Below are 16516 nucleotides of genomic sequence, written 5' to 3'. Positions count from 1 at the left end.
GTGGCCTGGCTCAAATAGGAAGAAGTGCAGTGGTGTTTTAAAAAGATTAAAATAGATAAATCACTGAAACCGGATGGCATACACCCCCCTCTCCTAAGAGAATTAAGTAATGTCATAGCCGGACCCTTATTTCTGATATTTAAGGACTCTATACTAACAGGGAGTGTTCCACAGGATTGGCGCTTAGCAAATGTGTCAATATTAAAAAAGGGGTCAAAAGCAGAGCCCGGAAAATATAGGCCAGTAAGTTTAACATCTGTCGTGGGTAAACTGATTGAAGGTTTTCTAAGCTATGCTATCTTGGAGTACATCAATGAAAAAAGCATATAACAGCATGGCTTCATGAGGAATTGCAATGAAAAAGGGGGTCAGTCAGCACATCTCAATGTGCAGATGCACGTTGCCATGGCTAAAAGCACAAAGACAAAAAAAGACAATGTAATAGCACTCTGAAAACACAAAGTACAATAATGCCATAATTCTAGAAATTATTCTGGTACTAATGCTAAGCTCATTTTATAAATTTGAGATTCTTGGCAAATACATTTTGTACAAAATGATTTGCACCTGTCTGCCGGCATCAAGGCGATCTCTATAGGACAGGAACCTAATACAAAATGCTACCTATTATGGTGCCATACTGGCCACCATAAAACACAGGGAATGCAGGTTCCACATGCATGCTGGGTCCACTCTGCCTTTTGCTGCTTTTGGTGCCATAATGGCGTCTGAGAAAGGCACCATGAGGAATTGGTCATATCAAACTAATTTAATCCGTTTTTTATGAGGAGGTAAGTTCTAGACTTGACCTGGGTAACTCAATGGATGTTGTATATCTTGACTTCTCCAAAGCATTTGATACTGTCCCACATAGAAGGTTAGTATATAAAATGAGAATGCTTGGACTAAGAGAAAATGTCTGTATGTGGGTAAGTAACTGGCTCAGTGATAGAAAACAGAGGGTTATTAATAGTGTTGATCACGAATATTCGAATTTCGAATTTTTATCTCGAATATAGGTATATAGTGATATATATATTCGTAATTTCGAATATTTGATTATTTTTTTTATCAGTACACATGATCCCTCCCTGCTTCTAGCTTGTGGCCCAATAAGAAGGCTGCAATATACTTGACTTTAGGAGTAGTACTGTTTGCAAGTTTTGCTCTATATTCATTTTTTTCTAATATTCGCTATATGCTATATATTCTTGTTTTAGAATATTACGAATATTCGAAAAAACGAAGTTATAGCAATATAGCGAATATTCGAAAAAAAACTAATATAGAGCAATTTAGCTAATATAGTGCTATCATCTTTTTTTTAATAGTTGTAATTTTTTTCCAATCTGATCTTCAGATGAGAAAAAAATGACAACTATTAGACAAAGAAGATTATAGCACTATATTAGCTAAATTGCTCTATATTAGTTTTTTTGAATATTTGCTATATTGCTATATATTCTTGTTTTAGAATATTACGAATATTCGAAAAAACAAAGTTATATCAATATAGCAAATATTCGGAAAAAAAAACGAATATAGAGCAATTTAGCTAATATAGTGCTATAATATTCTTTGTCTAAAAGTTGAAAAATTCGAATAAAAATTCGAAAATTTGAAAATTCGCATTACAAAAATTCGCATATTTACACGATCATTACCTTGCCGATTTTTCGAGTAAAAAAAACGTAGAATATAGCGAATATTCGAATTTGCGAATATTCAATGAATATTCTACGAAATATTTGTGAAATATTGCAAATTCGAATATGACCCCTGCCGCTCATCACTAGTGATTAATAATGGTACACACTCAGATTGGGTCACTGTCACTAGTGGGGTACCTCAGGGGTCAGTATTGGGCCCTATTCTCTTCAGTATATTTATGAATGATCTTTGAGAAGGTTTGCACAGTAAAATATAAATTTTTGCAGACAACACTAAACTGTAATTAACATAGATGAGGACAGTATACTGCTACAGATGGATCTGGATAGATTGGAGGTTTGGGCAGAGTAGTGGCAGATGAGGTTTAACACTGACAAATGTAAGGTATGCATAGGGGAAGGAATAATGCAAGAAAAGGTGCATAGATGCCCGTGATGAGAACATATTTCTGCTTCTTTACAAATCACTAGCCAGACCACACATGGAGTATTGTGTACAATTCTGGGCTGCTGTGAACCAGACAGACATAGCAGAGCTAAGGAGGGTTAACCCTGGGTTCACACCTGAGCGTTTTACAGCGCGTTCAAACGCGCTGTAAAACGCTCAAGACATGAAATCCAATGCTTCCCTATGGGAATGGTTCACACCTGGGCGTTTTACAGCGCGTACGAACGCGCTGTAAAACGCCCGACGCTCAAACAAGTACTTGAGCTTCTTTGGGGCGTTTTGACGCGCGTTTGTGGCCATAGGACACTGCAGTCAATGACACAAACGCGCGTCAAACGCGCGTTTACTATTACAAAAAACGCGCATAAGAACACGCGACAAAAACGCGCGTAAAACGCGCGTTTGCGCAACGCTCAGGTGTGAACCCAGGGTTAGAGGAGGGCAACTAATGGAATAACGGGATTGGGTGGACTACAGTACCCAGAAAGATGATCCAAATTAGGGTTATTTAGTTTAGTGGAGATCTAATAACTATGTATAAACAGTACAGAGATATCTCCCATGATCTATTTATACTACGACGAGGGAACATCCTGTGCGTCTAGAGGAAAGAAGGTTTCTACACAATCATAGAAGAGTATTCTTTACAATAAGAGCAGCAAGAATATGGAACTCTTTGCCTGAGGTGGTGTTGATGGTTAATTTACTCTAATGCTCCTTTCAAACCAGCATTCCTCCTGCAGCGAGTCCACATCGCAGCACCCGACCTGACCTCCCAGCACTGACAGGATTCACAGAGCATTATATTGATTTATTATGCTATGTAACCCTTACAGTTCTGGAATGTATTGGATAACAGTGGCAGCATTATGCCAGTGTTATCCAATATATTCCAGAATTGTAAGGGTTATATAGCATCATAAATCAATATAATGCTATATGACCCCCGGCAGAGCTGGGAGGTCAGACCGGGAGCTGCGTTGCGGACTCGCTGCGGGAGAAACGCTCGTCTGCAAGGTGCCTAAGAGTTCAAGACGGGCCTGCATCTATTTCTGGAGTGTAATATAATTACAGGTTATAGTTACTAGAGAGGGGTTGTTGATCCAGGGAGTTATTCTGATTGCAAAAAAATGGATGGGGCAGCTCACCCTGCTTTAGGATTGGTATGGTGCTTTAACTGCAATTGATGCACCCAAATCAAGAGGTAAGAAAGGTCAAGTAAAGAAATGTAGAAGGGCACTCAGCATGAGGAGTCACATCGAATTATGAAATACGATTTATTGAATACATCTAAAATATACAATAAAACTAATATGATAAAAAACTATACTTAAACACCATAAAACATAACATAACATAAAGGCTAATATCGACAATGTCATGCATAAAATAGAGAGGGGGATTTTTGAATAAAATGTCCAGTATAAAAAAAAAACGCAATTCAACATTAAAGGTGAGTTATATGCCTAGATATGCAATTGTGGGAATTTTCGATATTTTCAAATATTTCGAGTTAAATCATCGTCTTAGGCCGTCTCGATTAAAACCAATTCGTGGCGTCCCACGTTTTCGGATGGTATTATAATCGGCACAAGGGACAATGTTCAACAAACGAATAGTCAGAAAACTTTACTTAGCTTTTTTGCGGCTGGCACTGTAGTAGAAGTAGGCTTTTCCACTATGTCGTATTGGACTTGGATTTCAGCGTACCATGTGGTGTAGATTATTTGCGGCCTTTTGTAGCACAGGTCAAATATTTCACTGTAAAATACCGAACTTGAATTTCGGCGTCCCACGTGTTGGTAATTTTCGGATACAGATTCAGTAGATATCCCAGGCACAGTAATCATCAAGTCGCGCACATTAAATGGACCTTGTGTTTCTTTGGGTGCAGCAAGATTCAATGCTTGCCTCTACCTCAATCCTGTGGGTGTGTAATGCAAGGCACCAACAAACAGACCAGTGATGAAAGCAAAAAGGTGTTTATTCACCAGAAACATAAACGTCCAGGACACTTGCTGGTAACAAGGAATAATAACAAAAAACCAGGCAAGGAGATTCCAGGAATAGTCCCAACCAGTGCTGAATGATGCTGTGCACTTGGCAGTCGAGTCACTCCAGATCTTGGGTCCGCTGTAAGGACAAAGTTCCTGGCAGTCTTCAGTCACTAGGAGTTGTGACCTATACCTGGTTGAGGGAAAATAACAGTGGGCACTGATCACCCTGAGAGACCTCCTTTTAAATGCCTGCTGACCAATCCCAGGGTGCCAAGTGTCCACTACCATAGGTGAACAAATTGCCCTGCACCTGAGTACAAGGCCTAAGGCAATCACAAGTTGATTAACCCATGGCTGGCTCCCTAATCCACTTTGCTCTTGTGAGTCAGTATAATATGCGCCACTGGTCGACGAAGTGCATAAGAAGCGCGTACTCGCGACCGTGTATCCCGTTGCGAACCTGCCCTCGTGCGTACGCACGGACGCATGATTGACTCAGCGCGAGTATGCGAGCGCGTGGACCCAGATGCGGAAACGGAAGTCGCAGGAGACACCGGAGACAACCCTGGCCGCGGCGTCTTGTCACTCACCTGGCCACTCTGTCCCCGGGACTCCGACGGTCCTCCCCTCCGATGTCCACGCGAACGCATCTCCGCACTGGCTCGCAAAGAGGTCAGCGCTGGTGCATCAGAGACACGCATAACCTGTCCCGCAACTCCACGAGGACCCCTCTTGGTTCCCCTGGAGTGCAAAGCAGGTGAGGAACTTACAGGGTGTTCCTCTGCAGGTGTTGTGTCTTTCGGGTCTATGAAGTCCATTCAGTTTAATCTTTTTCCAGAAATAAATGTGGGTAGAAGTTATATCCCCACTATGCAAGTCCATAAGTTGAGCATCAAACGCGTTTTAGAGTATTACAACACGTGGGACGCCGAAATTCAAGTTCAGTTTTTTACAGTGAAATATTTGACCTGTGCTACAGTGCCGATCAACAAAAGGCCGCAAATAAGCTAAACCACGTGGGACGCTGAAATCCAAGTCCAATATGACATAGTGGAAAAGCCTACTTCTACTACAGTGCCGGCCGCAAAAAAAGCAAAGTAAGGTTTTCTGACTATTCGTTCGTTGAACATTGTCCCTTGTGCCGATTAGAATACCATCCGAGTTGGTTTTAATCGAGACGGCCTAAGACGATGATTTAACTCAAAATATTTGAACGTATCGAAAATTCCCACAATTGCATATCAAGGCATATAACTCACCTTTAACGCTGAATTGCGTTTTTTTGTGATACTGGACATTTTATTCAAAAACCCCCCTCTCTATTTTATGCATGACATTGTCGATATTAGCCTTTATGTTATGTTTTATGGTGTTTAATTTTTTTTTTATCATATTAGTTTTATTGTATATTTGAGATGTGTTCAATAAATCGTATTTCATAATTCGATGTGACTCCTCATGCTGAGTGCCCTTCTACATTTCTTTACTAGTTATTCTGATTTCCTTATTGGAATCGGAGTGGAATTTTTTCCTCTTAAATGAGGAAAATTGTCTTTTACCTCATGGGGGTCTTTTTCCTTCCTCTGAATCAACTTGCTGGATAACAGGCTGAATCGATGGACAGATATCTTTTTTCAACCTAACAAACTATGGATGTCATTTATGAATCAATATACAGGGAGTGCAGAATTATTAGGCAAATGAGTATTTTGACCACATCATCCTCTTTATGCATGTTGTCTTACTCCAAGCTGTATAGGCTCGAAAGCCTACTACCAATTAGGCATATTAGGTGATGTGCATCTCTGTAATGAGAAGGGGTGTGGTCTAATGACATCAACACCCTATATCAGGTGTGCATAATTATTAGGCAACTTCCTTTCCTTTGGCAAAATGGGTCAAAAGAAGGACTTGACAGGCTCAGAAAAGTCAAAAATAGTGAGATATCTTGCAGAGGGATGCAGCACTCTTAAAATTGCAAAGCTTCTGAAGCGTGATCATCGAACAATCAAGCGTTTCATTCAAAATAGTCAAAAGGGTTGCAAGAAGCTTGTGGAAAAACCAAGGCGCAAAATAACTGCCCATGAACTGAGAAAAGTCAAGCGTGCAGCTGCCAAGATGCCACTTGCCACCAGTTTGGCCATATTTCAGAGCTGCAACATCACTGGAGTGCCCAAAAGCACAAGGTGTGCAATACTCAGAGACATGGCCAAGGTAAGAAAGGCTGAAAGACGACCACCACTGAACAAGACACACAAGCTGAAACGTCAAGACTGGGCCAAGAAATATCTCAAGACTGATTTTTCTAAGGTTTTATGGACTGATGAAATGAGAGTGAGTCTTGATGGGTTAGATGGATGGGCCCGTGGCTGGATTGGTAAAGGGCAGAGAGCTCCAGTCTGACTCAGACGCCAACAAGGTGGAGGTGGAGTACTGGTTTGGGCTGGTATCATCAAAGATGAGCTTGTGGGGCCTTTTCGGGTTGAGGATGGAGTCAAGCTCAACTCCCAGTCCTACTGCCTGTTTCTGGAAGACACCTTCTTCAAGCAGTGATACAGGAAGAAGTCTGCATCCTTCAAGAAAAACATGATTTTCATGCAGGACAATGCTCCATCACACGCGTCCAAGTACTCCACAGCGTGGCTGGCAAGAAAGGGTATAAAAGAAGAAAATCTAATGACATGGCCTCCTTGTTCACCTGATCTGAACCCCATTGAGAATCTGTGGTCCATCATCAAATGTGAGATTTACAAGGAGGGAAAACAGTACACCTCTCTGAACAGTGTCTGGGAGGCTGTGGTTGCTGCTGCACGCAATGTTGATGGTGAACAGATCAAAACACTGACAGAATCCATGGATGGCAGGCTTTTGAGTGTCCTTGCAAAGAAAGGTGGCTATATTGGTCACTGATTTGTTTTTGAATGTCAGAAATGTATATTTGTGAATGTTGAGATGTTATATTGGTTTCACTGGTAAAAATAAGTAATAAATATGCACAGTAATAGTCACCTGCACACACAGATATTCCCCTAAAATAGCTAAAACTAAAAACAAACTAAACTACTTCCAAAAATATTCAGCTTTGATATTAATGAGTTTTTTGGGTTCAATGAGAACATGGTTGTTGTTCAATAATAAAATTAATCCTCAAAAATACAACTTGCCTAATAATTCTGCACTCCCTGTATGGCAAAGGGGATTAGCATCCGAATCTGTGACTTCTTCCCCATCCACGCCATGTACACCAGTTCTAAAAAAGGGGGCGTTGCATTGGCGGGGAAGGAGGCCGGCTTGCTGCCCATCTCATTTATCATTTTCTACACCTTGTTTAGGCATATAAAATGATCTAAATCAGAATGGGAGGCAGGTACCTCTACATAACTTAGGTGCATCAAGCGCCAACGCAGGATTATTAAGACCAGAGTCTAAAATGCTGGCCTTAATAAATGACCCCATAAATTACTATGTTAAGTGTTTATTAAGATTTTTATATCATTAAGAATTTATTATGAATCCTATAAATATTTATGTACTAATTTGTGATGGATCAGCAGTGCTCACAACAATGCTGATCATCTTTTTCTCCTGTCAAATAATAATTTTTACATGTTTGTTTCAACCTAATTATTAGCCTTTTTTTACCTTATTCCTTTTTACCCTGATTTTTTTTCCCACCCAAATATGTATTTAAATCTGTATATTTTTTTTCTTGGCTGATTGTACCTTATGAAAGCACCAGTTCAACACCACATTGTGTAGTATTCACTAATGGACCTCAAAATTTTACCTCCATGCACTTTCCTGTGTGTGCATACCTGTGCTGAAAGTGTCCCAGATTTTTGTTGCATGTTTTATACTACAGTTGCAAGAAAAAGTATGTGAACCTTTTGGAATGATATGGATTTCTGCACAAATTGGTTATAAAATATGATCTGATCTTCATCTAAGTCACAACAATAGACAATCACAGTCTGCTTAGGCTGCTTTCACACTAGCGTTCGCTGGTCCGCTCGTGAGCTCCGTTTGAAGGAGCTCACGAGCGGACCCGAACGCAGCCGTCCAGCCCTGATGCAGTCTGAATGGAGGCGGATCCGCTCAGACTGCATCAGTCTGGCGGCGTTCAGCCTCCGCTCCGCTCGCCTCCGCACGGACAGGCGGACAGCTGAACGCTGCTTGCAGCGTTCGGGTGTCCGCCTGGCCGTTCGGAGGCGTGCGGATCCGTGCGGATCCGTCCAGACTTTCAATGTAAGTCAATGGGGACGGATCCGTTTGAAGATGCCACAATGTGGCTCAATCTTCAAGCGGATCCGTCCCCCATTGACTTTACATTGAAAGTCTGGACGGATCCGTACTAGGCTATTTTCACACTTAGCTGTTCTATGCTAAAAATAATGCAGACGGATCCGTTCTGAACGGAGCCTCCGTCTGCATTATTATGAGCGGATCCGTTCAGAACGGATCCGCCCGAACGCTAGTGTGAAAGTAGCCTTAAACTAATAACACACAAATAATTAAATGTTACCATGTTTTTATTGAACACACCATGTAAACATTCACAGTGCAGGTGGAAAAAGTATGTGAACCCTTGGATTTAATAACTGGTTGAACCTCCTTTGGCAGCAATAACTTCAACCAAACGTTTCCTGTAGTTGCAGATCAGACGTGCACAACGTTCAGGAGTAATTCTTGACCATTCCTCTTTACAGAACTGTTTCAGTTCAGCAATATTCTTGGGATGTCTGGTGTGAATCGCTTTCTTGAGGTCATGCCACAGCATCTCAATCAGGTTGAGGTCAGGACTCTGACAGGGCCACTCCAGAAGGCATATTTTCTTCTGTTTAAGCCATTCTGTTGTTGATTTACTTCTATGCTTTGGGTCGTTGTCCTGTTGCAACACTCATCTTCGGTTGAGCTTCAGCTGGTGGACAGATGGCCTTAAGTTCTCCTGCAAAATGTCCGGATAAACTTGGGAATTCATTTTTCCTTCGATGATAGAAATCCGTCCAGGCCTTGATGCAGCAAAGCAGCCCCAAACCATAAAAACATGGTAACATTTAATTCTTTGTGTGTTATTAGTTTAAGCAGACTGTGATTGTCTATTGTCTACTGACTTAGATGAAGATCAGATCACATTTTATGACCAATTTGTGCAGCAATCCATATCATTCCAAAGGGTTCACATACTTTTTCTTGCAACTGTATATACAGCACAGACAAAATTCACTATGACTCTAGTTAATGGACCAAGCAGTGGTTGAACCAGGACAATTATAGTATCAAACCTACAGCATGATTGTGCTCGCATCTCATAATATGAGCTCAACAGTAAGTGTTCTTATTATTACTTTATTTTAGAAACATAGGGGCACATTTATTAAGACTGGCGTCTAAAATGCCCTAAAGCCCTAAACGAGAGGTTTAGTTATGAAGAGGAGCAGGCCTTTCCATAACTTTGGCGCATCCTTTCTAGCGGTCTTACAGTTAGACCATTTTCTACACCTAAAACAGGCGTAGAAAATGGTAAACTAGCTGGTGGCCTGTCCCTTATCCCGCCCTCGCCATACCCACAATTTTAGATCTGTAGTAAGTAACTGACTGTTGCGCCGCTATCTGCACCTAAAATCCAACTAATTTAGGCTTATTTCAGTATAGTACATGACCCCCCTACATTGTGCACTATTGGGGCACCATGCTCTTTTCTTTTTATTATAGTTGTCATAAATGGTGGTGCATGACCCCCCTATTTCATTGGTGTCTTTCTCTATGGGCTAGTAATTGGGATTATCATATATATAGTACCTCTGCATATGCATTACATTGTACTGTATTTCTGCAATACAAGAAGGGGCGGTCTTTTTGTACTTAGTTGAAAATTTCTAAAATATTTAACAATTATTTGGAAAAAGATACCTTTCTTTACAAACACATCACTGTTATTTATTCTACTACTGCATTTAGTTTGCATATTGCGAAACGCCTTGTCTCATTTTTTAAAATTTGATTATTGCAAAAAAAAAAAATGTTTTAAGTACATGTTTTATAAATGAGCACGGTTTTGGGACTATATATCTTACACCTCACAATTAAACATTTGCAATATTACCTACAGTAGATACCTCTTTTATTTACAATGTGGATAGCACTTTGACAGTTATTATAGTATTGTATATGTTGTTTAATAGTTAGCTACTACACTTTAATACTCAACACTAGTGCATCTGTATAACAGAGCAATTTTTTTTAAGTAAATGTAACCAGATTAAGTGGTAACTTGGCAAGTGACATACTGTAGTATTATTATTATTGTTACAGATAGACAGACAGGTATACAGCTATCATTGAATGCAAACATTTTCACAAACAATAAAAACTTAAAGATCCTTTCATAGTTGATACTTACAGTGTATAGTAGTGCTTACTTCTGTTACTTCTTGAGATTCTGCTCACTTTTCCATATTCCAGTAAAGAAATTGTTAACAAGTGTCCAGTAAAGGAAGAGCGCTCCATGCTATTCTTGGCTGGGTTGCTTCACACTGCTTCCATTAATCAAAACAATTAAACTTATCTTAAGGCCATAAATGGTAAGGTATGAATCTCTCTTATGCTTCACCCATAGCTCCTCAGAAAGCTACGCTCACATTAAATACTGAAAAATTGTGTTTGAGTATTATTGAAATGCAGAAACTTTCTGGTTTCCAGTGTACTTATTATACGACTTAAGTCACGTATTGAAAACATTATATAAGGTTTAAGAAGCAAGATGTGCATGCAGCTAAATTGGCATTTTCTCCATTTCTTAGTATATTATGGAAACAATTTAATACAATCTGTTGCATTTTGTATCTCAAAAAGCTCTGTAAATTGCATTATTCCTTGTAAAGTGTTTTTGTTATCCAGGGTAGAAGGAGAGAGTGGTTGAGATGAAATGTTAAAATCTTTATGATCTTCATAAAGAAAGCCATGAGATGATGTATGGAAATAAAGCGCAGCTGAAAGTACAGGAAGGAAAAAGCTAGCTGATGATTAGACGGCAAGACTACTGACTACTGTTACTAGAACAGGTGTTGACAAGAACTGTGAGGTCTCACAAGACAAACACTGTAGCCTATGGTATTAGTTTCACTGGTAACTGAGATGCTACTGGTACTAGCGAATAGAAGTGGAACAATATAGATCACATCACAACAGTTTTCTACCTTGTACATGTAGCTGGAATAAACTCATCTACCAAGATTTATTTCCCTGTTCATTAAAAATATATTTACTGAGATTTCAAGTGGATGGTGTTTCTTTCATGGAAAACTTGTTTCACATAAAGTCCACTCAAAAGACAATGGATTATTGTCTCTGACTAGAGAAAACAAAAGTTCAGTCACCAGAGGTAAAAAGGCTTCTTTACTATCAGAGCTGTGAAACTCTGGAATAGTGTACCTCGGGAGAGTATCACAGGAAAAGGCTTAAGGCTGCATTAGATTAAACAATCCTGCAGGCGATTGTCGGGAGGGATACCTTCCAGGAAAACAGCTGCTATTGCATGCAGCAATCTCCTCCACATTTTAGAGAGGAGTGATTGCTAATGCCATTGCTTGCCCTCATACTAAATCATTGTTTGTCGGCAGAAGATCGTGATTAGACAGCATGATCTGTCACCAGGAAACAATTATGTTGAAAGATTCTAATTGCACAATGAACAAGCAGGTAATTTATGGCTGTGTTACACCACCAGATCATCGCTAATGAGCGTTCCTGCGAATAGTGATAGACAGTTCGCGAACACGATCAAATGTTCGCAAATCGAAAGTTCACGGCGGGCTCCATTCACTTTAATGGCAAGCGAACATGAAAAACCTTCAGATCATATTTGCAGCCACCAAATACTTAGTAGAAGTGCATAAATAGTCCCACAACATGGACAGTGACATACTAGGGGGATCAATGACAAAAATTACAACAAAAATATGTGTCTTAATCAAGGGGACATTTTTAGGTGTCTTAAAGGGAAATTCTCTTAAATGTGCCCTGTTGCGCTGCCTAAATGCACTATAAAGAAAGTATATTGGTATATAACACCCCGCTTCAATCACTTTTTTGGGGGGGCAACTGGTATATCACACCAGTAGAAATTATTTGTTCCAATAACGCTTGTCCCTCTATATACCTACAGTATCGCAGCAGAACCGCACACAACTGCCGCACAATACAAATGCACTATAATATACTTTCTAACATAGAAAGTATATAATAACATTGTACAAGGAAGGCAATCCATTAGAATATACATAAAGATAAAACGTAACCTTTAATAATGTTACTAGTAAGGGCTCATTTAGATGGCCGTATGCTAGCCGCAAAAATGCGGATCAGTTTTTTTTTGCGGATTAGATGCTGACCTATTCACTTTTATGGGGCTCTTTTCTATTCCACACTTCCGCAAAACAAATGAAACATGTCCTATACTTGTCCGTGAAAATCAGGACATGGACCCATTGAAGTCTATCGGTCCGCAAAAATACTGAATGCTATCAGTTTTTTTACGGACATGCTGAACTGTCCGCAAAAAATCGGATCTGCATTTTTGCGGATCTGCATTTTTGCGGATAGCATACGGCCGACTGAGTGAGGCCTAAGGGTCCATTCACACGCTTGTAAGTGTTCTGCGAATCCACAAAACGCGGACCGCACATCGCCGGCACTATAATAGAAAATGCCTAATCTTATCCACAATTGCGGACAAGAATAGGACATGTTCTATTTTTTGGTGGAAATGGAAGCACGGATGCGGAAGTGCGGATCCACAAATGTGGATGTGGACAGAACATTCCGTTCCCATTGAAAATGAATGGGTGTGCACCTGTTCCTCAAAATTTCAGAACGGATGCGGACCCATTTTGCGGACGTGTGAATGGACCCTAAAAGATATCCCTCAAAGTGAAAATTAATTAAATTATGAAAGTTAAGCAAAAAGCATAGATGTGGTAGGCAATAACAAGTGCTCGGCGGCATCAAATTAGAAACCAGATGTCCTACCACAATCCAGGGGTTCCAGTGCACATCGATAAATCCCGGAGGGAAAGAAAAAAACATCTATCCCTGGGCTAGATGATAATGTGGTATTGAAGGACAAGGTGGGCAAAGAACTGTCCCTGATATTGCCCTACTGTCCCTAGGGTGCTATTCTGGCCCTGATTGCCTAACCACAGAGCACACGCCCTGTTAAGAGCGACCCCGTCCGGAACCTTACCTTATATAAAAATGGCTCTAGTAAGCCCCTAAGCCCCTGACTTCCAGGTGATCACTATATAGATCTATCTATGTGTTTTTGACTTATTATAAAAGTATATTATAAGTATATTGCACACCTCTGTGAATCACACCTATCGATAGCACACCTATACCAGTCCTTAAAAGGACTTTTGTGGCCCTATTTGCTAGCGTTTGGTTTCCCTAACAGCCTGTCCCTGCTCCACACAGCAACCTCTCCCTACACTGACAAAAGACTGAATGTAAAATGGCAGCCAGATCAAGTTTATTCATAAGGTTGGGGGTGTGTCCATGTGCTGAAATGTCTCAATTGGCTGTCCTGTACCACCTGATGGATGTGTCATGGGTCAAAGTTCTTCATAATGTAAAAGAATATGGCGGGCGCGAATATTGCCATATGTTCGCATATTCTGCAAATTGTGAACACGCAAAGTTCACCGCGAAACGACCGCCGGGCAAACCACAAGGTTCATTTCAAGTTCAACATTTTTCAAAAAGTTTAGTTCGGACCTGAATCAATTCTAGCTAAGGATGAGCGAATCGATTCTTTTCAAAATCAAAAAAAGATTCTTTTTTGAAACTGCATTTTTAACTCCTTAAGGACCTTCGCCATACATGTATGGCGCAGCTGGACGTGAATAAAGGACCAGCGCAAGGCTCTGGGGGAGGATCGGGGAGGGAACCGCGACACCATGCCGACTCTTACCGGCAGGCGGCCATGTCAGGTAAGGGCAGCATAGTGCTGCACCCCCCCCCCCCCCCCCCTAAAGCTCCAAGCGATGTGATCAATGTGTCGGTCACATTGTAGCGCAGGAAGCTGTCATCAGCATCATGGCGAGTCGGGAGGGGGTCAGGAAGTGGCAGGTGCTGCATCCGGTCACCTCCGAGTTGAGGCAGGGGACACCAGTGTTTTGGGTCCCCTGCCAGTGCTGCGTTTTGCTGGAACAACACTATAGCTGCATAGGAAGAGCCAGAACTTCTCTGCATGCAGCCATTCTAGCTGGTTACTGCATGCAGAAAGGTTATGTGCTGCTTGTGGCTTGCTGGGACTTGTGATTCACACTACAGCTCTTTTAACCCCTTTCCTGCTGAAAAGAAGAAAGAAGAAGAACATCTGGATTAGCTGCACAGATTTTTTTTCATTTGCAGCTGTTCCAGATCTCTAAACCCCCCCACCACCACCACCATTTGGTCCGTGCACTTTTTTTGGTCATTTTATTTTATTACAATTTTCCAGCTCTGCACCTTTTTTTTTTTTTGCGTGCGAGCTATGACCGCCAAGTGCTGTTCAGTGCACACTTGGGGGGGGGGGGTGCAGATTTTTTGGCAAATTTTTCATTTTTTGGGTTAAATAAGAAAAACGTAGTTAGGGCTTTATATAAACATATAGAGTTATATATATATATATATATATTATGTGAGGAAGTGACAGGCCTCATGGTTGTTAGGGGAGATATATGGCAGGATTTGCTGTGTCTTCCCCAGAATCACCAGGTCTGAAGAAAGACCAGGTGCAGTAATCACCTGGGGATAAAGGAATCCTCAGAGTGAGAGGGGGAGGGGACTTGCACACAGAAGGCTGGAGTGGCTCTGTGTGGTCTGAGCCGGGAGGGCTGAGAGACCACTATCCCCCAAGAGACCCTGGTGTGGTAGCAGCCTGGAGGCTGCTGGAGGTTGGGCTCGGAAAGCCGCATCTCATCACGGGTGTGAACTGTGTTACGCTTTAGGTGAGTCAGGGAAACCTATGTGTTTAGATAGGGCCCTGACGGGCAAGGTATTTTATTTTGGCTTTGTGTGTTTTTGCTTTATGCCGTGTGCCACAATAAAGCACAGTTTGGCCCCTAAATCCTGGTGTCTGTGAAGAAGTGTGTGTTTGCCACCCCTGGAAAAGAGCTAATCCCCTACAATATATATATTTATATATATATATATATATGTGTGTTAAATTTTTAGCCAGTATTCACTGAAATGTCTCAATTGGCTGTCCTGTACCACCTGATGGATGTGTCATGGGTCAAAGTTCTTCATAATGTAAAAGAATATGGCGGGCGCGAATATTGCCATATGTTCGCATATTCTGCAAATTGTGAACACGCAAAGTTCACCGCGAAACGACCGCCGGGCAAACCACAAGGTTCATTTCAAGTTCAACATTTTTCAAAAAGTTTAGTTCGGACCTGAATCAATTCTAGCTAAGGATGAGCGAATCGATTCTTTTCAAAATCAAAAAAAGATTCTTTTTTGAAACTGCATTTTTAACTCCTTAAGGACCTTCGCCATACATGTATGGCGCAGCTGGACGTGAATAAAGGACCAGCGCAAGGCTCTGGGGGAGGATCGGGGAGGGAACCGCGACACCATGCCGACTCTTACCGGCAGGCGGCCATGTCAGGTAAGGGCAGCATAGTGCTGCACCCCCCCCCCCCCCCCCCTAAAGCTCCAAGCGATGTGATCAATGTGTCGGTCACATTGTAGCGCAGGAAGCTGTCATCAGCATCATGGCGAGTCGGGAGGGGGTCAGGAAGTGGCAGGTGCTGCATCCGGTCACCTCCGAGTTGAGGCAGGGGACACCAGTGTTTTGGGTCCCCTGCCAGTGCTGCGTTTTGCTGGAACAACACTATAGCTGCATAGGAAGAGCCAGAACTTCTCTGCATGCAGCCATTCTAGCTGGTTACTGCATGCAGAAAGGTTATGTGCTGCTTGTGGCTTGCTGGGACTTGTGATTCACACTACAGCTCTTTTAACCCCTTTCCTGCTGAAAAGAAGAAAGAAGAAGAACATCTGGATTAGCTGCACAGATTTTTTTTCATTTGCAGCTGTTCCAGATCTCTAAACCCCCCCACCACCACCACCATTTGGTCCGTGCACTTTTTTTGGTCATTTTATTTTATTACAATTTTCCAGCTCTGCACCTTTTTTTTTTTTTGCGTGCGAGCTATGACCGCCAAGTGCTGTTCAGTGCACACTTGGGGGGGGGGGGGGGGGGGTGCAGATTTTTTGGCAAATTTTTCATTTTTTGGGTTAAATAAGAAAAACGTAGTTAGGGCTTTATATAAACATATAGAGTTATATATATATATATATATATATATATATATATTATGTGAGGAAGTGACAGGCCTCATGGTTGTTAGGGGAGA

General features: G+C 41.4%; 1 protein-coding gene across 1 annotated transcript in view; it reads right to left on the bottom strand.

The window, feature by feature from the left end:
• The window catches only part of KCNMB1 (potassium calcium-activated channel subfamily M regulatory beta subunit 1), a 207709-nt gene extending 197075 nt beyond the window's left edge, over nucleotides 1-10634 (bottom strand). Inside the window, exon 1 of the mRNA XM_044277789.1 lies at nucleotides 10516-10634. The gene's annotated coding sequence lies outside the window, so the exon portion shown is untranslated. The remainder of the gene's footprint in view (nucleotides 1-10515) is intronic.
• Nucleotides 10635-16516: the final 5882 nt, after the last annotated feature.

Source organism: Bufo gargarizans, chromosome 2, assembly GCF_014858855.1.
Source record: "Bufo gargarizans isolate SCDJY-AF-19 chromosome 2, ASM1485885v1, whole genome shotgun sequence".
NCBI lineage: Eukaryota > Metazoa > Chordata > Amphibia > Anura > Bufonidae > Bufo > Bufo gargarizans.
This window is presented reverse-complemented; position numbering and strand designations above follow the sequence as displayed.